Consider the following 21,967-nt stretch of genomic DNA (forward strand, 5'->3'; position numbering starts at 1 on the left):
AGGCAATTTAAATTACATTAGAACCTGTCCACTCTCTAAATGATTCTCAGGATCAACTTAGCCATCAACATCTATGAGTCTTTCCAAACCAATTCACACATTTATTGTATTCCCCTATCTATCTTTAATAGCATGATTTGTTGGAGACATGAATCCTTTCTCAGGTTAGAAGGCAATTTAAATTACATTAGAACCTGTCCACTCTCTAAATGATTCTCAGGATCAACTTAGCCATCAACATCTATGAGTCTTTCCAAGAACAGTTGGGAAAATGTTTCCCCTTACCATAAAGATATCATATAACTTACCATATGGGCCATCACTGCTGATTTTGATACAAGTGTAACTTGCCTTCTTTGGGAGGAGAAGGCTTATGATTTAGACCTTGGGTCTCTGTTATTGCTTGTAATGGTTTTTCTCCATTTCTATTGTGGAGGGAGACAATATGAGAGGTGGTGAAGGTCAGCCTGCTTGGAATGAAATCCCAGGACACTGAGGGGCCTTCCTGAAGAAGATACACCCACCTCCATATCCCCTGCCTCTTGTTTGCAGAAAAGCTTTGGCCTTCTTGGCCCTTCCCTGAGTTGCAAAGAGTAAATTTAATCAGAGAAGTGAGAAAATGGAGAAACAGAGGACAACAGTCAAGCAAAACAAATTAATAACAGCCATGAATAAAGTCAAGGACCTTTACTTCCTCCTCAAAGGCCATAGATAACACTCCGAGGAGTTGCATCTTTGGGTTGTTCTGCAGACACTTAAAACCCCTACCAAGTGGGAGAAGCTGACTACATGAAGGCCATAAACAGCTGGAGCCTGTGGATTGATAATGCTGACCCCTGTGAATTGCTCTGTTACCTGCCCATGTTAGGTGATAACATTTTATGGCTGGACAGTCTCTGCAGATACCAGACACCAGGTTCCAACTGCGTACATTTACACATGCATGCAGACACATACATTTCCCACGTGTAAATGTCCAATCACTTGGCGTGATCTCTGAATCAACTAAGCATGTGTCCAGCATGCCCACCATGCCTGCAATTGTGACACCACGTAAGCCAGCTGTTAAACTGCACTGATTGCAGAATTGTACTTGAGCTGATCAGGCACCCTGCAATGGCCACTCCTAACCTCCCTTTTAAAACCCCTTCTCTGAAAGCCACTGAGGAATTTGGGGTTTTTGAGCATAAGCTGCCTGTTCTCCTTGCTTGGCCCCATGCTGGACGCCTTCCAATAACTGCTGTATTTCCTTCACCATAATTCGGTGTCAGGAGATTGGCTTTGCTGCATGTCTGGCAAGTTCGGTTTGGTAACAGGAATAGCACCTGTAGTGAATTGGGCTGGGACTTGCCTGAGACAAAAGCTATCTAGGACTTAGGACGGTTACAGGATATAACCTTCTGTTTGAAATAAAAATGCAGAATTAAAAAAAAATGCAGAATTACCACTGGGAATATTGGAATAGTACAATTAAAGAAATCTGGCTTTCCATTTAAAATTATACATATACTGCCAACAATAAACAGAAAAAGTACAGATCCTCTGCCTCTCAGTGCAGTTATTTAGGTACCTGACAGATGTTTGTAAGGTCTTTGTCTGACTTATCTTTGTTTCTCCTCTTAGGACTAGCAGTATCAGTCAGGGCAAGCACATAGCAGGCACTCAAGAAATGACTGCTGAATTAAACTGCATCAACAGCTAAGTCACAGGGAATTCCTCACTAACAGGGATTTTGACCTGTTGTAGTAAAATTCTTCTAACTCAGTGGTTCTCTAAGTGTCGTCTCCAGACCGCCAGCATTGGCTGGGATCTGGTTAGAAAAGCAAGTTCTCGTGACTAACCCACAGCCTCACTGAGCCAGAAACTCTGAAGGTGGCAAGAATCGGTATAGCAAAAACCCTTGGTGATGTTGCTACACACTAAAGTTTGAGAACCACTGTAATTTAAACTAAACTAAAAATGGTATTCCAGAGCTCCTTCTTTCCTGAAAGGAAGCCCAGGAAGAGGAAGAGATGCATTTACCACATGGGGGCAAATCTATGGTGTTAATAAACATAAGGACTTCCTTGATGGCTCAGCAGGTAAAGAACCCAGTTGTGATGCAGGAGACACAAGAGACGTGGGTTGAATTCCTGGCTCAGGAAGATCCCCTGGAGAAGGAAAAGGCAACTCACTCCAGTATTCCTGTCTGAGAGATCCCATGGACAGAGAAGCTTGGTGAGTACAATTCATGCGGTCACAAAGAGTCAGACACGACTGAGCACACAGTACAATAAACATAAACTTGGAAGGTTCTCAGTAACAGGTAAGCTTGTACATTAACCTTGTCAAATTTTGAAGACTCCATTTCATCCCAAAGTCTCAGAGGTCAACATTCAAAGGTCACTTGAGCCACAAACCACCAAACTTCTCTGTCCTAAGTAAAAATACTACCACTTTGCTTAACTCACTCTTCTTCAGCTTTCTGTCAGCACAGCACCTTTCCTATCTGATCCCAAAGCTGAAAACCATCTCTCTCAAACATTTAAAAAGAAATCAATTATGTCCTTAAAAAGTCGAATCAGCAACCATCAGTGCAGGACAGAGCAGGTCAACGGAAGAGAACAAAGCAGGCATTTCTACTCTTTGTGATGACAACTGTCTAAACATTTCTGATGGATTCCGTGTGGTAATGTTTTCCGGAATGGCATCTTCCAGAAGTTAAACAATAAAGAATTAAAGTCAAAACTTGAACAACACTAATCAAAGAAAATGAACTGTAATCGTTTTGAGGAAGCTGAATTGCATCAACATTCGAGTATCCATTATTCCTTTCATCATTTCAGCATTGTACACTATCATTATCTATTCTTTCAGGGTTCTGAAAAGGCTTTAGAATCTGCTGATTGTCAGTCACTAGCTACCGGATGCCACAAAGCTCTGCAACACTACTGGACCATGGCAAATGTAAAAAAGATAGTTAACTACTGCAAATAGCACTTCTGTTGCCAGATAAATGGCATTACAAAGCTGGACTTATTGTGCACATCTGGGCACTTTCTGAAAGCAATCTGTACATGAGCATGAACAAAACCGCCTGGGATTAGCCACATTTCCAATGGATCCACAGAGAAAACTGGCAGATTCAGGATCAAGTTGCTCAGCTGTTGGCAGATGAAATACACAAGATCAAAAGAAAAGAGCTGTGTTTCTGGGCAACCCCCTCTTCCATATACCTCTAATCTAACACCAAATTAACTGGTATACATGAGTGTTTTGAGTTAAACCTGCCATGGAAATATTTTATTATCTCCTACATTTACTTTGGATAAATATTATTTAATTTGACTCCCTTCTCAGTAATTAAAATTGCAGTATCTCAAGGAAAATAAAATTAGTTTCATTATACAAATTATTTTTGAATTAAATATAGCCAGATAGCAAGCAAATGCTCAGAAGTCATAAGCCTGATGATACATAATTAGAAAATCAGAAATTAATACAATTTAATGATTGGCATAACAATGTAGAGAAAGATAAGCTGATTTCAGATAGTTTATTTCTCAAATGTGTCTTTCTTGATAGTTAAACATGGGTCACAAAGACTGGTTAGTGACAGTATCAATAGTGTTTTGGTTAAAAAAAATTTTTAAGATTTTATTTTTTACAGCAGTTTTAGGTTCAAAACAAAATTGACAGGAAAGTACAGAGATTTCCCATGTATTCTCTGCCCTCACACACATATAGCCTCCCCTGTTATCAACACCCACCCACCCCCAAAGATGATACATTTGTTACCTGTGATGTACCTGCATTAATACATCATAGTCGTTCAACTTCCATAATTTATCTTAGGGCTCATTCCTGGTGTTGTACCTTCTATAAGTTTGGATAAATGTATAATGCCATGTATCCATTATAATATAAAGAGGAAGTATTTTCACTGCCCTAAAAAAAAACCTCTGTGCTCTGTTTATTCACCTCTTCTGTACAATCCCGACCCCGGGCAACCACAGACCTTTTACTGTCTCTGTAGTTCTGCTTTTTCCAGAATCCTTGAAATCATAATATGTAGCCTTTTCTGATTGGCTTCTTTCACTTAGTAATATGCATTTAAGTTTTCTTCATATCTTTTCATGATTTTATAACTCATTTCTTTTTTGCCCTGAACCATGCTATTGACTGGATATACCACAGTTTATTTATCCATTCACCTACTGAAGAATATCTTAGTTGCTTCCAAGTTTTAGCAATTATGAATAAAGATTCTATAAACATCTGTGTGCAGGTCTTCATGCGGACAGAAGTTTACAACTCCTTTGGGTAAATACCAAGGAGCACAAATGCTGGATCATATAGTAAGAGTATGTTTTAGTTTTCTAAGAAACCACCAAACTGTCCTCCAAAGTGGCTGTACCATTTTGCATTCCCACCAGCAATGTATGAGTTCCTGTTGTTCCACAACCTCATGAGCATTGGATGCTCTCAGTTTTCCAGAGTCTGGCCATTCTGATAGTTGTGTAGTGGTATGTTATTTCTCTAGATGGGTTTTTTTGGTTTCTTTTTTTCAACTGAGGTATAAGTGAAATACATTATATTAGTTTCAGGTGTACAACATAATGATTCAGCCTATAAGTGTGTGTGTGTGTATATATTGCAAATCAGTGTCACAATAAGTCTAGTTAACATCTGTGATCATCAATAGTTACAGGTTTTTTTTTTCTTGTAACAAAAACCTTTACAATCTCTTAGCATTTTTCAGATATGCAATACAGTATTAATAACTATAGTTGCCATGTTTTACCTAACATTCCCATGACTTATCTTTAACTGGAATTTTGTACCTTTGACTCCCTTCACCTATTTCACTTACCCTCTACCCCAACTTCTAGCAACCAATCTGTTCTCTGTATTTATGAGCTTTTAAAATTTTAGTTACTTTTTAAGATTCTACATGGGCTATCATACAGCATTTGTTTTTCTCTGTCTCATTATGGTATTTAGCATAATACACTCAAGGTTTGTCTATGTTGTTGCAAATTTTCATTCTTTTTTATGGCTGAATAATATTCCTCTGTGTGTGTGTGTGTCTGTGTGTGTGTACCATAGTGGTCCAGTTTTCCCAATATCATTTGTTGAAGAGACTGTCATTTCCCCATGTATCTTTTTGGCTCCTTTGTTGTAAATTAATTGACCATACATGCATGGATTTATTTCTGGGCTCTCTGTTCTGTTCCATTGATCCATACCATACTGATTGATTCCTATAGCTTCATATTTTGAAAATAGGAAGTGTGATGCCTCCAGCTTTGTTCTTCTTTCTTGAGATTGCTTTGTCTATTTGGGGTATATGGTCCATGCAATTATTTTGTTTTAATTTGCATTTTCCTGATGACAAGATGTGAAGCATCTTTTCATGTTTGTCATCAGCATATCTTCTTCAATGTACCACCAGTTTTTAAATGTATTTGTTATATATGTATCTATTTATTTGGTATAAATGAGGACAATAATCAAAGTTCCTTTTGACCTTGCATGAAACTAATGCATCATTACACATTTTTAAAGAGGAAAGGAGGGGGTGGGAGGAAATGAAGAGACACAACTTTTCACCCCATAAGAGGAACTGAAACCTGATTATACTCTTGAACTAAAAATATTTTTTAAAAGTATCTGAATTGTAAATGGCTATAATTTTCTGAAAGATCCATTTAGTCCTGTAAAAAGAAGATGACTGGAATCAGGACATCTTTGTTCCAAACTAATGGTCTCAAACTAAAATGCTTAAGGGGGCCAAGTAGCTAAAGAGTGAATCTGCCCAGCAAAGGAATAGAGACTCAGGCCCTGCTTTCTGGGCAGCTGAGAGCCTACTATTACCAACTCCAGCAGCTGTTGTCAGGGAAATACATACCCAGTGTTGCTGGACCACCTGATTTTTTTTAAAGGCAGAAATACAATTTTTTATATAAAAGTCAACTGTTTTAAAAGTGGCAGTAACTCATTTAAAAGTGCTGTTTAGTTCTGTGTAGCCCCAAGAATCTGGGGCTAAAGATGGTATCCAAGGCCGCATGCTGTCTATACCCTGAGCTGCTACCAAGTACCTATGGGTCTTCTTTGCACTGGTTCCTTACCTGAAAAACACATGTCCAAGTTTTTCTTGGCACCAGATGCCTATTCTGGTCGTTTTATACAATACTTTTTTTTTTTTTATTTGTGAAGAAACAGTTTAGGAACTTTAGTTCTCAGTAAGTTAGAATATTAAAATAATAACATCCGAAAGAACAATCTTAAAATGCTGACGCAGTTTGAGTCTTGGAAAACTGATCAATTCATGAGAGTGATTTATTTACAGAAATGTGTGCTGTTAAATATGACACATTTACTTCAGTGAACAATCACCAAATAATTAGGGACGTGAAAGAAGTTTCCATTTTTCAAGAGACAGTACTTTCTAGTGGTTAAGAAAATATTAATGCACTGGAACCAGCCTCATCTGGGTTAAAAGCTGAGTCCCCCATTTACTGTGACCTACACAAGGTCCTATAGGTCTATATGCCATTTTTACTCATCTGTAAAAAAGGGCACCACAGTTCCTACCTCGTAGGGTTATTATGAAGTTTAAGTGAGTTAGTGTAGTGCTTAGAACAGTATCTGACACAGAGAAAGCATCTGACACAAGAAAGAATTAGCTGTTGTTGATATTACCGGTGTAAAACACATTAATAGCTAAATCCATTAACCTCCTACTTGACTTAGCATTTTACTCTAATATCTTGAAGAAATTTAACCCAATCTTCATCCCGTCAAGGCTAAAATCAATGGACTACCTAAACAACTCCACTGGCAACTTGTAAGTGAGGCCCTAACATGCCACAATTCACAGAAATCTAACAGAGGTCAATACAGGCACCGCAGGTCAATGCAGTGGAACAGGGGCCATTCGAAATCAAAGGGTGTGAACGCCTCATCCTTGGTTTCCACCCCCTTGTGATTAATTACAGCCGGACTGTCTCCACCAGCCAGCTGTATCCTAGCTCACAGGCCTGACCCCAACCGAGGACTACAACAGCCTAATGAAAACTGTGCTTCTAATTGTCCAGCGGGTGATCCCGGCTTGGCTAAGAAAGGCTCTTTTCACTCCCCTCCTTTCTGATTAACTAGATGGCTTTATAAATCCCCTTAATAAGTTCATTTGTGTAACCCAAGGCTTGCTGCCCTTCCTTCCTGCTGCTAAGAGGGCTCAGCTGCTTATCTTTGGATGTGACCCATCAAAGAGAATTGCTGAATTTTTTTAATCTGCTAAATTGACAAGTACCACTGATCTCACATCTCTCCCAATTTAGTAATTGTTCAGTATCATAAAGGAAATCTACATGCAGGCAGCAAATTGACAGACTGGTATAAATCTTTTCCAGTTTATAAAAATGTCCTTAATGATTACCTCATAAACAGTGAATTTGATAACTAACAGGTCTGTGTAAGGTACCTAATATTCACAGAGATCTTGATCATTTCTAAGTGGTTTCCATATGTATCATCTCGTTTAGCGCCCCCAGCAACACGGTGAGGTTAGTACTATTATTATCCTCATTTTACAAGCAAAAAATCTGAGGCACAGAGAGGTGCAAGATATTGAACCTGTATCTTACACAAGATCACATGACCACTGAGTGTTAGAGATGGGCTTGATTTCAGGTCTCCTGCTATTAAATCAAGTGGTGTTTCCATTATAACAAGCACGCTAATGATCCATCGGCTGTCTTTCAGCCCCACACCTGTCCCATTACACTTTGTCCTGCTCCGTCTCTGCAAACTGTATTTCCATGCTCCTTGACCAACTGTCTTTCCATGGTGTTTTCCTTACTGGTGGTATTTGTGGGCAATACCGAAGCATAATAGAGACAGAAGATTACTTCTTCTGATTCAGAACGAGGCAGCTGATGGCAGCTGCTGAAGCAGCAGCAGGACTGGAACAATTCTGGACTCCAGCAGCCTGGGAAGGCCCAGGGCTTTCTTATGGGTTCCAACTCTGGGAGAGAGAACACTTCTTGAGTAGAACCAATGTCAAGTGTCTCAACCCACCTGCAGCAGCAAGATCAAGTTCATGGGCACCATCCCAGGCAGGTTAGCTACTTCTGACCTTAGGAATCACCTCTGCTTGCTTTTTGCTCCTTCAACACCACCCCGCCACCCCTGTCTCTCTCTCTCTCCTCGCTCCCTCTTTTTGGAGCTCCAGCCCTTCTAATACATTCCCTTGTTTGCAGTATCTAAAGTGGCTTCCTGTACTTTGCTCCTCTTAGACAAGTATATCTGCTAGGCGGTGACACCTTGGGAGAGGGATAAAATGCAGAAGGCATGGCCCCCACCATGAAGAAACCCACCATCTCTCTGGGTAACAGAACTAATATGTTTAAACCAAGAGTAAACAGGACAAAAGCAATACAGTCAAGGGTTCACACAAATGGCATTCAGACCCTTTGTGCGATGGGAAAGCTCTTGGGTATTTCAGCTCTAACTTGATTTGCTGGGCAAGGAATAGAAGGTGTACTTGTGTCTATCGTTCAGCTCGCAGTCAGCCTGCTCTCAGCTGGTCCAGAAGCAGCCCCGCATGCAGCCCACCCTTCGGTCCTTCCGAATCACTTCCTCCTTTCTGTACTTCCTGCCCTGAAGCCATCCCTGGTGCCAAGTGGTTTGCCCCATTCTTGTTCAGTTTCCTGTTCATTAACTTCTGGCTCATTAGAACATTAGCATCCCTGAAATCCACATTTGCATCATCATACAGAAGCAACTTTTTGTCTATAGCGAACAAGGGCCACAATCACTACCCGTACATAATTTGGGACAGAACTAGTCTTTACGACAGAGGCTGAGAGTGGAAGCAAAGTTATTCAGTGATGGCTAGACTTTCACAGTTTTCATCCTCTATTAAATCTACTAATTTCATTTTTCTCTCCCCTAAAATTGAAGAATTCTATATCAATTGGGACCGAGGTGTTCTTTTTTTCAATTGAAGTATAGTTAATTTATAACATTGTGTTAGTTTCAAGTATACAGTAAAGTGATTCAGTTATATATATATATATATATATATACACACACACACACACACACACACACTTATACATATATATACAGATATATATATTTTTTTCAGTAGTCATGTACAGATGTGAGTGTTGGGACATAAAAAAGCCAAAGTGTTGGACCATTCTTAGCACCAAGGAATTGATGCTTTTGAATTGTGGTGTTAGAGAAGACTCATGAGAGTCCCTTGGACTGCAAGGAGATCAAACCAGTCAATACTAAAGAAAATCAACCTTGAATATTCATTGGAAAGACTAATGATGAAGCTGAAGCTCTAATACTTTGGCCACCTGATGCAAAGAGCAGACTCATTGAGGAGACCCCGATGCTGGAAAAGATTGAAAGTGAAAGGAGAAGAGGGCAGCAGAGGATGAGATGGTTGGATGGCATCATGAACTCAGTGGACATGAACTTGAGCAAGCTCTGGGAGATAGCGAAGGACTGGGAAGCCTGGAGTGCTGCAGTCCATGGGGTTGCAAAGAGTCCGACACGACTTAGTGACTGAACAACAACAAAAATATATACATATATATTTTTTCAGATTCTTTCCCATTATAAATTATTACAAAATATTGAGCAGCATCCCCTGTTGTATACATTATGTCCTTGTTGTTTACCTGTCTTCTATACAGTAGTGTGTATACACTGATCCCAAATTCCTAATTTGAGACTGAGTTTAGACTTCCCTGGTGGCTCAGATGGTAAAGTGTCTGCCTACAATGCAGGAGACCCAGGTTCAATCCCTGGGTCGGGAAGATCTCCTGGAGAAGGAAATGGCAACCCACTCCAGTATTATTGCTTGGAAAATCCCATGGACTGAGGAGCCTGGTAGGTTAGTCGATGGGGTTGCAGAGTCAGACACACTGAGTGACTTCACTTTCACTTTTAGTTTATCTTTAGAACAACAACTACTCTCTACTGAGGGCTTACTCTGTACCTGGTGAAAGTGAAAATGAAAGTCGCTCAGTCGTATCCAACTCTTTGTGACCCCATGGACTAAACAGTCCATGGAATTCTCCAGACTGGAGTACTGGAGTGGGTAGCCTTTTCCATCTCCAGGGGATCTTCCCAACCCAGGGATCAAACCCTGGTCTCCCGCATTGCAGGTGGATTCTTCACCAGCTGAGCCACAAGGGAAGCCCCGTGAAGCCCTCCTAAACTGAATGTTTACCCATTTTGCAAATGAGGAAAGTGAGGCCTACTGCAGTTAATTGCTTCTGCGTTTTCCTTACTTATTACTGACGAAGTCAGGACTCAGTGTCTGACCTGGCTATCTGACTCCTGAGTCTGTGCACTTCAAGATAACCTTAGACTGTCTGTTTCCATGGATGGAGAACAGCATTGTGACAACCACCCTAGTGCCTCTGTCGTCGGCATCCTGCGCCAGGGGCCAGCATCATAGGACAGAGCCTCTTTCGGGCTCAGAGGAGAGGCTTGCAGGCGGGGCTCCAGAGCAGCTCAGCTCTTCTCTGCCATGTGCCCTGGAATTCTGCACACGACTTTGCTTGAACAGGGCTCCTCTAAGCCTGCTTGCTGAAGGAGTGCAGGGAGCTAGCTCAGTCTTTGTAGAGGTAGTTTGCAAGAAGCAACATTACTTCCATTTCACTGGGTTACTGGTAGAAATGAGCACTTCTGCCTGATGTTCTCTGGCACACTTCAAGGCCTTTAGAAGGAGGGTAGAAACAAGACAACGACTCAGGGAATCATGGGTTTTCAAACAATGGGCCTCCTTTTATCCCTATAACCTATGCAGTAGGCTGGGCCAGCCACATACATTTTAAGTAAAGACCCTCGGTCCTCAAAGAAATTTTTATCCCTATAACCAGTGGATGAGGCTGGCGCTCTGTAAAGCCTCAAGGCTGGGAAAGTTTCTCTCTTGTACCTTCAGCTGTGTCCCTTTTCTTACAAAGGCGCTAACTTTTCTCTCTCCCCTCAGGTATCTGGTATCCTGGTATCTTTCCCACTCATGCGTCCGATACTTGATTGAAGCAGTAGCAGCTCAGCAAATACAGCAGTGAGTTAAGGAAACCAAACTCTAGCAGGAGAAGTTTAGGTATTAGCCGGTAGGCTGGGGAATGTTTTTAAGAGAGAAGGGGATTATGGGAGACTCGTAGCATCCTGAAACCACTCCATCAATCCTGCATCTAGGGTAAGCCCTCAGGGTGATGAAAATTTTTTATTGTATTGACAGGAAACACACTGGCTTCAACATTTGTACCACAAAAGCCAGAACCAGCGATTGGGAGACAGTTAGGAACACTGCTCTGATTCTTATAGTGGATTTTACAACTAGCAAATTAAATGAATTATTGAAAAAAAAAAACCCTGTAAAAATAAACAACAATAATCCCTCTCCCCAAGTAATCTGTTTCCCTCTACCATTAGAGGAACTGCTGTGACTTTGGCATGATTCTTATTATTATTTATATCTCAAGCAATGCTTTATTTTAATCCAAAAGAGAACACTAGGCAAAAAAACTGAATCTCTTTGAGCACAAGGGTCTTTACTTAAAATATATGTGGCTGGGCTAGTGAAGAGCCTCCTCTGTGTCCCTGCCAGGCATTAGTCACAAGCCAAATAAATGCCCAATCAGTTTTTGTAAACTTATGATTCGCTTTCATCCCAACAAAGCCCATGTTTGTCACTAGGATTCCTGCTTCTCCGGCTACTGGTTAAAGATCAGTGACATACTTCAAAGATTTGGGGAACAGCGTCTATTCTTTGCAAAGAACATTTGTTCTCTCAAAAACAAATGCTAGATTTGTTCATCTGTTCCAAAAAATGAGAGGAACATTTCTTTTGATTGTTTTCCAACTCCACCTCCGCATTTAACAATGGAAAGCCACAATACCCTTAGGTCGCGTGAGCAGAGAATGTGTGAGTCAAGTTCTAAACCATGACATAGAGGAACTCTGGGAAATTGGAAAAGTGAAGTGAAATTTATTCAGCTAATGACATAATTGGGCAAAGGGCCGATCTTCACATTTTTATAAGTCTACATTCATGAATTCATTCACTGAGCAAATTAAGAACCTACTACATGCCTGGCAGTATTTTGGTGCAGTGGCACTAGTGGTAAAGAACCTACCTGTCAATGTAGGAGACATAGGAGATGTGGGTTCGATCCTGAGGAGGGCACAGAAACCCCCTCCAGTATTCTTGTCTGGAGAATCTCATGGATGAGGAACCTGGCGGGCTACAGTCTAGGGTGTTGCAAAGAGTAGGACAATATGGAGTGATACATATAAATATATATACACACATTTATTATATATATATATATATATATATATATATATATATATATTCTTTTTCAGATCCTTTTCCTTTATTTAGCCTACCAGGCTTCTCTGTCCATGGAATTTTCCAGGCAAAAATACTCCAGAGTAGGTTGCTATTCCTTTCTTCAGGGGATCTTCCCGACTTAGGCTTGATCCTGGGTCTCCCACATTGCAGACAGACTGTTCACTGTCTGAGCCACCAGGGAAGCCTCTATCTGTTATTACAAAATATTAAGTACAGTTTCCTGTGCTATATTCTAGGTCCTTGGTGGTTATCTATTTTATATATAGTAGTGTGTATATATCCACACTACCCACAGGACTGGAAAAAGTCTGTTTTAATTCCAATCCCAAAGAAAGGCAATCCCAAACTGCTGCACAATTGCACTCATCTCACATGCTAGCAAAGGAATGCCCAAAATTCTCCAAGCCAGGCTTCAACAGTATGTGCACTGTGAACTTCCAGATGTTCAAGCTGGATTTAGAAAAGGCAGAGGAACCAGAGATCAAATTGCCAACATCTGCTGGATCATCAAAAAAGCAAGAGAGTTCCAGAAAAACACCTACTTCTGCTTTATTGACTATACCAAAGCCTTTGACTTGGCTTTGGATCACAACAAACTGTGAAAAATTCTTAAAGAGATGGGAATACCAGACCATCTGACCTGCCTCCTAAGAAATCTGTATACAGGTCAAGAAGCAACAGTTAGAACTGGACATGGAACAATAGACTGGATCCAAATCCAGAAAGGAGTATGTCAAGGCTATATATTGTCACCCAGCTTATTTAAGTTATGTGCAGAGTACATCATGAGAAATGCTGGGCTGGATGGAGCACAAGCTGGAATCAAGATTTCTTGGAGAAATATCAATAACCTCAGATATGCAGATGACACCACCCTTATGGCAGAAAGTGAAGAAGAACTAAAGAGCCTCTTGATGAAAGTGAAAGAGAAGAGTGAAAAAGCTGGCTTAAAACTCAACATTCAGAAAACTAAGATCATGGCCTCTGTTCCCATCACTTCATGGCAAATAGCTGGAGAAACAGTGGAAACAGTGACAGACTTTATTTTTGGGGGCTTCAAAATCACTACAGATGGTGACTACAGCCATGAAATTAAAAGACACTTGCTCCTTGGAAGAAAAGCTATGACCAACCTAGACAGCATATTAAAAAGCAGAGACATTACTTTGCCAACAAAGGTCCGTCTAGTCAAAACTATAGTTTTTCCAATAGTCATGCATGGATATGAGAGTTGGACTATAAATAAAGCTGAGTACCAGAAAATTGATGCTTTTGAACTGTGGTGTTGGAGAAGACTCTTGAGAGTCCCTTGGACTGCAAGGAGATCCAACCAGCCATCCTAAAGGAAATCAGTCCTGAATATTCATTGGAAGGACTGATGCTGAAACTGAAACTCCAGTACTTTGGCCACCTGATGGGAAGAACTGACTCATTGGAAAAGACCCTGATTCTGGGAAAGATTGAAGGCAGGAGGAAAAGGGGATGACAGAGGATGAGATGGATGGCATCACCGACTCTGTGGGACATGAGTTTGAGTAAACTCTGGGAGTTGGTGATGGACAGGGAAGCCTGGCATGCTGCATTCCATGGGGTCTTAAAGAGTCGGACACGACTGAACAGAACTGAACTGAGTGTGTATGTATTAGCCCTAAACTTGCCATACGTTATTACTATTGGTTTTATTTAAACAAAAGTTTGTGTATTTATCATTATCATTCTGTAAAAGTATCAGTGAGATAACTACAGTCTAAGTGGGTGGGAGGTTTACGAGTGGGTAGTTTTACTGGATGTTGATTGCAGGATTAGTGGGACAGGATCCCTCTGGCCAAAAAAAGGTAACTTCCCTATGCAAGGAATTCTACTACAATAATCTAATGATAAGGTTTAACTGTTCCTTCTTTCAGATTTTCAAGCTATTTTCCAAATCCTTCTATTAAAATGCAAACACAGGGTTAGGATGGTAAGGGAGCAGGGAAAAGAGGGGAAGTCACATCTAAAGCAGTGGCCAGGTCACCTCTGAGAAGCAGTAGAGCTGGGTGCCTTCACAATCCTCTGTGAATAAAACATGGCTTTTTGGGTTCCTGTGGAAGAGCTCTGGGAGGGAAGAGGCTGGATGAGGGGTGGCGATGACAAGGTACAGACAACAAGCCTTCATTATGACTATTTCTGTTAATGTTGACAAATGTCATACCTGTGACGAAACCACACTGACACTAAAGTTACAAGAACTTCTTTTTAGATATAATCAGCCTCACAAAAGACAGCAACACCACCTTGAAGCAGGCAAGCTCCCCTAACATATTAGACTGTTTAGCCTAGAATGTAGCACCCACATATTCTATCCAACATGTGTGAACATGGGCTGGATATTTAGCACAGCAGGTGCAGTGTAACAACCTTGATAGCATTTAGATTTATTATTTGATAGAATGGGCAGCAGGGTAATAGCTTTGACCTCCCTATGAGGCCTTGTCTTGTACACAAAGCACAGTGACCAGAACTCCCAAGGCCAAGGGCGTCCCTTCTTAACTAATCAAGCGTGCGGGTGGGTACCTCTTTTGTCTAAGCAGAGGCGTGGTGGTAAAGCACACGGGCTCTGGAATTAGACTCAACTGGTTTTTGAATCCTTATTCTACCATTTAACTAGCTGTGTGTCCATGGGTGATGATGAGGATAATACCAGGTCACTGAGAGGATGATAAGAGATAAAACGTGTAAAGTGCTTAGAACATGTCTAGCACTGAGTAAGCTTCATAAAAGGTTACTATTATTAATGGTAGGACATAATGGTTTTTAAAATAGGTATCAATGTGCTGTGCTGTGCCTAGTCACTCAATAGAATCCGACTCTTTGCAACCCCATGGACTATAGCCCACCAGGCTCCTCTGTCCAAGGGATTCTCCAAGCAAGAATACTGGAGTGGGTTGTCATGCTCTCCTCCAGGGAATCTTCCCAACCCAGCTTTCCTGCAATGCAGGTGGATTTTTTACCATCTGAGCTGCCAGGGAAGCCCAAAAACACTGGAGTGGGTAGCCTATCCCTTCTCCAGGGGAACTTCCCGACCCAGGAATCAAACCAGTGTCTCCTGCATTGCAGGCAACTGAGCTTCTAGGGAAGCCCTTCGGTCTCACTGGGAATATTCAATTCCACTGCTAAGATATTACTGTCTACATACAAATTAAATCCTTTCCAAAACATTTTTTATAAGCATGAACAGGAAGAAAAGAAATGAAGGAGGGAAGGAAGGAAGAAACTTGATATAAAAAATTCTGCTGAGGGCATATTTTGATTATTCTCAGTTGTTTTTATAACACTATGTTAATTTTACCTTGTTAAATATTGAAGAAGGGCCATCACCATTGGGAAGACATTAAAATATATTATATGAAATTAAACTAATTTGTCTTTGTGGAATACAAGCATAGAGGATCCTAGATGCTATTTTTATAATAAACACCTATTTTACATAAAGGCCCTCATGTCATACATATATGCCAATAAAACCCAGAAATAAAGAACAAATACAGCCTTGGGTAAGATGAGACCCTTGGAGAGAATAGCTTGGTTCCATGTTGTGCTAAACAAGGAGCAGAGCAGTACTGAAACAGGACTTGGTGAAAGGGGCAGTTCAGAGAACCACAAGTGTCTTCCCTGGCTGAGGCATGCAGGCATCATAAAGCGACCAGGCAAAATTTTGCATCAGATCTAGTTTTACAACCTAGAATTTCTTCACTTTCTAATTTATTGTAAGTTTGACACTATGGTGCTGATTTTGTGGCACTGAATGGTTTTATGAATCAACAGTAGCTCCATTATGAAAAAGAATGCTCTTAAATTCACATACTTTTGAGCAAAATGTAATACTATTAACTCAGTAACAGAAAATCTTTTTAAAAAGTAAATTTTGAAAATAAATAAACAAAAAGTAAATTTTGTTTTACTTTACACTGTATTCAGGAAACAAAATTTTACCTATATTGAATGCCTATTTCTATAGAATGAGGTTTCAAAGGCTCATAAATTCTCATTAAAAATAATTATTGAGATGAAATAATGCCATTTGCAAGCAACATGAATGGACCTAGAGATTAACATTCTAAGTGAGGTCTGTCATACAGAGAAAGACAAATACTATATGATATCTCTTATATGTGGAATCTAAAATACGACACAAATGAACTTATCTATAAAACAGAAACAGACTCATGGGCACAGAAAACAGTCTTCTGGCTGCCAAGGGGGAGGAGAGAGAGGGAGGAGTGGATTTGGAGTTTGGGGTCAGCAGATTCAGACTATTAAACATAGAATGGATAAACAACAAGGTCCTACTGTAGATTACCCATATAAACATATATGGATATGTTTATATTTATAGCATATACGTAGTTTATAAATATAGCACAGGGAACTTATATTTGGTATACTGTGATAAACCATATGGAAAAGAATATGAAGAATAATGTATTATATGTATAATGGAATCACTTTGCTATATAGCAGATATTAACACATCACTGTAAATCAATTATACTTCAATAAAATAAAATTTTAAAACATTAATCTTAAAAAATAATCTTTAAAAAAGAAAACTGCATAATGCTCCCTATATTCTATACATAAAGGTAAACACATAATTACAATGAAGAAGCATACAAGGCACAGCTATGTATGCCAAGAAAAGAAAGGATAATTTTGATAAGAAAATTAATTTAAATTGTAAATGAACTATCTAACATCATTGGCACAGAATTCTATATAATTTGAACAATTCAAAGAGAGTGCTATTGTATATCCTAACAAACATTTCCCATTCCTTTCATCAGGAAGAAAATTACTGACAGATGATAAAGGTAATTTCATTGCAGATGCCAAAGGATATTACATGCCAGCTAGATTCAAAACAATGCAAGTAAGATAAGGAAAAAAAAGAGGGTTTTTTCTTTCCATAGACACCATTTATAGAAATTAAATTAAGTGTTAGATAGTTATCCAGAAAATTGATTCCATGGCCCACATGTATGACCAATATGACTTCCAAGACAATAGGAACAAGAGAAGAACTGGTCCCAGGCACCTGGGGGTCATTAGCAACAAAAGACTGGACTGGTTGAGCTACAGAAGGAAGCAAGAAGGGTGACGCCATGGCATGAACATACGACCACTTAATAGCCCATCCCATGTTTTTGGGATAAATGAAAAGAGTACCAAGTCAGGTTTGGGATTTTTTTTCTGCGTAAACTATACATAAGAAGTACAAGAGAAATTAGACAATTTTTCTATTTTTTAAAAACTACAGTTCTTTTTGATTGATTGAAAAGAAGATGGATGGAGAGTGGGATGAGTTTTGATTAAGAAACACCTAGGAGTTCAAAAGAAAAATGTATGAACATATATTATGATTTGGGCATTTAAAATTATGTTTTGGGGCATTAATTATGCCAGAATGTGTCCATAAGTACATGTGAATTCCCTCTGTAGCCAATGCATCACATTAGGACAGTATTTCTGAAACTTGTGATTCATCTTAACACATGCCCCAGGGTTACATTGCCTTTCATCTAGAAATCAGAAAGAATTATTAAAATGGAAATATTTCATGTAAATACCATCTCAATCATTTGGCATGTGTCTAAGTGGTCACCCTTTACAAACAGCAACCACAGGACAAAACAAAACATAACAAAACAAAAAAACACCATGAACATAACAACAATGGGAACAAAACCATGGAACTCTTTCCTCTGACAGTGGACTCAATCTGTATGCTCAGTAATAACGACATATTATCCCATGTTACTGCTTCAGAACTGTTTCCAGTGACCCTGGGGAATGCCATGCACAGTTTTCCTCCATTTTTGCCCTTGGCAAAATTTTCTTTGTCCAGATCAGTCTTTGAGAAAGTCATTTCAGTCTGAGTTGTGTACATTTTAGGTCTGTGGGTTAATAGGAGTTTTTGACCTTTTGGTTTCTACGGCCAGTTCATCTCTTGGAAGCGATTAATGGTGTTAATTCTCCTCACATGTGGCCCATGGGCAACTACCCACGTTCCTTCTTCAAAAAAAAAAATAGTGTACTCGTCTGAGGACAGCCTGGGAAGATCAGGTCACACTGCTGCCGGCCCTCTGAGGCCCAGGGCTGTGCCGCACCTAGGGCAGAGATGGCTCAATTAAGACTGTCTTCATGGAATCTTGGAACAAAAGCTCCACTACATTTAATCCAAACCATGAAAAGCAAGGGGCTGCCATTCTCCAGCATCTGCTGTTCTCCACTCACCAGCCCACAGCCTCTCTCCTCATTTAGGGATCTCAGTTCTCATGCATCCACCACAGAGACTTTCCTAATGGCTTTCCTCACCTTCAATTTGCTTTCATTAAATTTTCCTAAAGTTCCAACACCAAATTAACCTTCTTGAAACAATGTGGTTACACTTCACTTCTCACTCATGAACTTAACGGATTCATAACTGAACATAATTCAAACTCAGTACAGTATATTCACCATCAGACATATTTCATTGCAATATAATCACAATGGAATCATCTATCTTCCTTTCAAAAGCAGCTCATCTGTGTTTTCTATTCTGATTAGTAGCACTGCCATCACCCAGTCACTAAGTCAGAGGTCAGGACTTGCTTTTCCTCATTATTCATTCCTTTGTTGGGCTGCTGCTGCTGCTGCTGCTAAGTCGCTTCAGTCGTGTCTGACTCTGTGCGACCCCATAGACAGCAGCCCACCAGGTTCTGCCATCCCTGGGATTCTCCAGGCAAGAACATTGGAGTGGGTTGCCATTTCCTTCTCCAGTGCATGAAAGTGAAAAGTGAAAGTGAAGTCGCTCAGTCGTGTCCGACTCTTTGCGACCCCATGGACTGCAGCCTACCAGGCTCCTCTGTCCATGGGACTCTCCAGGCAAGAGTACTGGAGTGGGGTGCCGTTGCCTTCTCCCGTTGTTGGGCAGGTCCACTCAAATATACCATAATCTGTCTCCTCTGCTAGGACCCTGGGTCAGGCTCTCTAGCTTCTTCTCACTTCTCACTCTTACTAGTTTCCAGCTTTCAACATCACCTGGCTATTCTATATACAGTTGACTGGATACTTATTGTAAAGTGAAGTCGCTCAGTCATGTCCGACTCTTTGTGACCCCATGCACTGTAACCTACCAGGCTCCTCTGTCCATGGGATTTTCCAGACAAGAGTACTGGAGTGGGTTGCCATTTCCTTCTTCAGGGGATCTTCGCGACCCAGCGATTGAACCCAGGTCTCCCGCATTGCAGGCAGACGCTTTACCGTCTGAGGCACCAGGGAAGCCACTTATTGTACACTAAGATCTAAACATGTGACTCCCTTACTCCAAATCCTTAAGTGGAATCCCACTCCTGGCTACCACTGGCCTTCATGGCACCTCCAACTTCCCCACCTTCAACCAAACCAAGCATTCCAAATGTACCCACCACCAGGCTTCTAGTGGTATCTACTCTCCTTGGAATGTCCTTCTCCACATCTGCCTAGAAGACATCTAATCAACTTTGATGTTCCTTTTCAAGGATTTTCCTGATGCCATCATGCAGAGTTTTCACATTTGCCTTTACATCACCCCATACCTTTATATGTATATATACACTCACGTAAAGATATATGTGTATATCTTATTTTTACCCTTTTGGGACTGATCACACTATATTACAATAATTGTGCTATATACCTGTTATGTATAGTATAGCTTGCCTGCTACTCTGAGCATGTCTGAAACACAGCAGCTCATGGGCGAATGAATAAATATTTATCCATTCATAAAAAAAAACAAAGGGACAAATAGCTCTCCAAAGCCACTTTCAACCACATCTTAGGTCTACTTGCTGCGTTAAATTGGTTAACTTATTTTGTCCTTTGGCTGTGCAAATGCCAAGCTTATCTCCCTTCCCCCTGAAGATTGCCATTTCCCCCACTGTAATGTCTACCATTTTCAATGTAGTGTTTCTGAACTAGTTTCAGAATCATTCTTCTTCCAATGATCAGTTCAAGTTCAGAGCAGCCATAAACCTTAGTCAGCCTCCAAGTATATAAAGGTCACCACTCCTTTGAATTCCCAGGACACTTTTAGCCTATTTCACACATTTAGCAGTCAGTAATGCTCCTCCATGATTTCTTTACACATGCATACCTAGTACATACATGTCTATGTGATTGGTTGATTTATACGTATGTCACTGAAGACTATGAGCCATGGAAGGGCCAGAGTCACATCTTACAATCAGTCAGTTCAGTTGCTCAGCCGTGTCTGACTCTTTGCGACAATACAGTCTACATTTTCAGAACTCACAACTCCCTTTACATAAGAAATGATCAATAATCTTTAATAACAAAGATGGTTATCCTACAGGCACTAAACATAGGTCTCAAAAGTTAGTATTTCATTTGTATTAATGAAACCCAAATAACTTCAGAATAAACTTCATTGGTGAAATATTGGTGAAATTCTAGGCTCAAGTATGGGTGGCAGTCTCATGAGTCATTCAGTGGTGATTCTACACTACTTGTGCAAAGTTGTGTTTGACTATCAGTTGAGGGAAATATGTTGTGTAAAGTTTTCCTATTGCTTCCCCTTTATAACAAAGATCTTTCCATGTTTCTTCTGTGTGTATTGAATCAAGTCACCTACATTTCACTAATAAAAATAATTTGGACAGAATCAGCAAGTCCATTGCAAGACAGACTGTTGAATTCTACTTCTTCATTGAACTTCAGGGTTGTTCTACAGATGAAAAATCCTAGCGTCCAAAGGTTTTTTATTTGTTTGTTTTTCAGAAAAGTGAAAATTTTATTTGCCATTGAAGCTGCTCCAGGTAGCCAACAACTACCAGCAATACATGGGGAGACCCAGAGAGAAAATTTGGGGTGAAGTTCTCTCTAGGGCTGACTTCTGGTTTTGGCATATAACAAGAATTCATACAACTTTACAAATATTTACGGAGCATGAACTCAGTACCCAGGATGGTGCCAGAGGCTAAGATGTGTTTATTTTTTCCTACTCCTCTAGGTAAGAAAGTTTCCTATTATTTTGCACAATAAATCAACTTGAAGACTTTTCTTATATTAAAGAAAGCATATCTATAGTTGAATTCTCTCCAAGAGCGGAATATTACATAATGAAGAAATACAGGACACTTAGAACTTAGACCAATACGTTTTCCAGGTCATTTGAAGAATTTGAATATGGTAGTTCTGTCCAGCTGTATTTGTCAAATTCTTTCTATTTCTCAGATTTCTTTGCCCCAGGGAACAAGAAACTACATTAATGCCATGTTCTCTATGCTTACTGACAAAAAAATAAGTAAGAATTTGCAGGATCCGTTTTCTCTGTGCCCCCTCCCCATGTGGATTGTTCTTTGCCTTCCACCCTCCCCTTTCATAACCTGTTCCTGTGGCCTTTTCTTCACTGGGCTAACAGCTTCTGTCAGCAAGGCTTTTATTCAGTACAGTATCAAAAGCTTTGCAGAAAAACGGATTAATCATGTTCGCCGCTTCTCTTTGTTTACCCCTTCAATTCTTTTAGGATTCAAGCTAACCAGGAAAATGCATGTCTAATCACAAATGTCAACT

General features: G+C 40.1%; 1 protein-coding gene and 1 non-coding gene across 30 annotated transcripts in view; one reads left to right on the forward strand and one right to left on the reverse strand.

Moving 5' to 3' along the window:
- NRCAM (neuronal cell adhesion molecule) overlaps positions 1-21,967 on the reverse strand; it is a 331,138-nt gene that overhangs the window by 134,925 nt on the left and 174,246 nt on the right. The window lies entirely within an intron of this gene.
- TRNAC-ACA lies at positions 9,747-9,818 on the forward strand. The gene has a single exon. It is a non-coding gene; the product is annotated as a tRNA-Cys (tRNA).

The sequence above is a fragment of the Cervus canadensis genome, chromosome 3 (assembly GCF_019320065.1).
Source record: "Cervus canadensis isolate Bull #8, Minnesota chromosome 3, ASM1932006v1, whole genome shotgun sequence".
Lineage (NCBI taxonomy): Eukaryota > Metazoa > Chordata > Mammalia > Artiodactyla > Cervidae > Cervus > Cervus canadensis.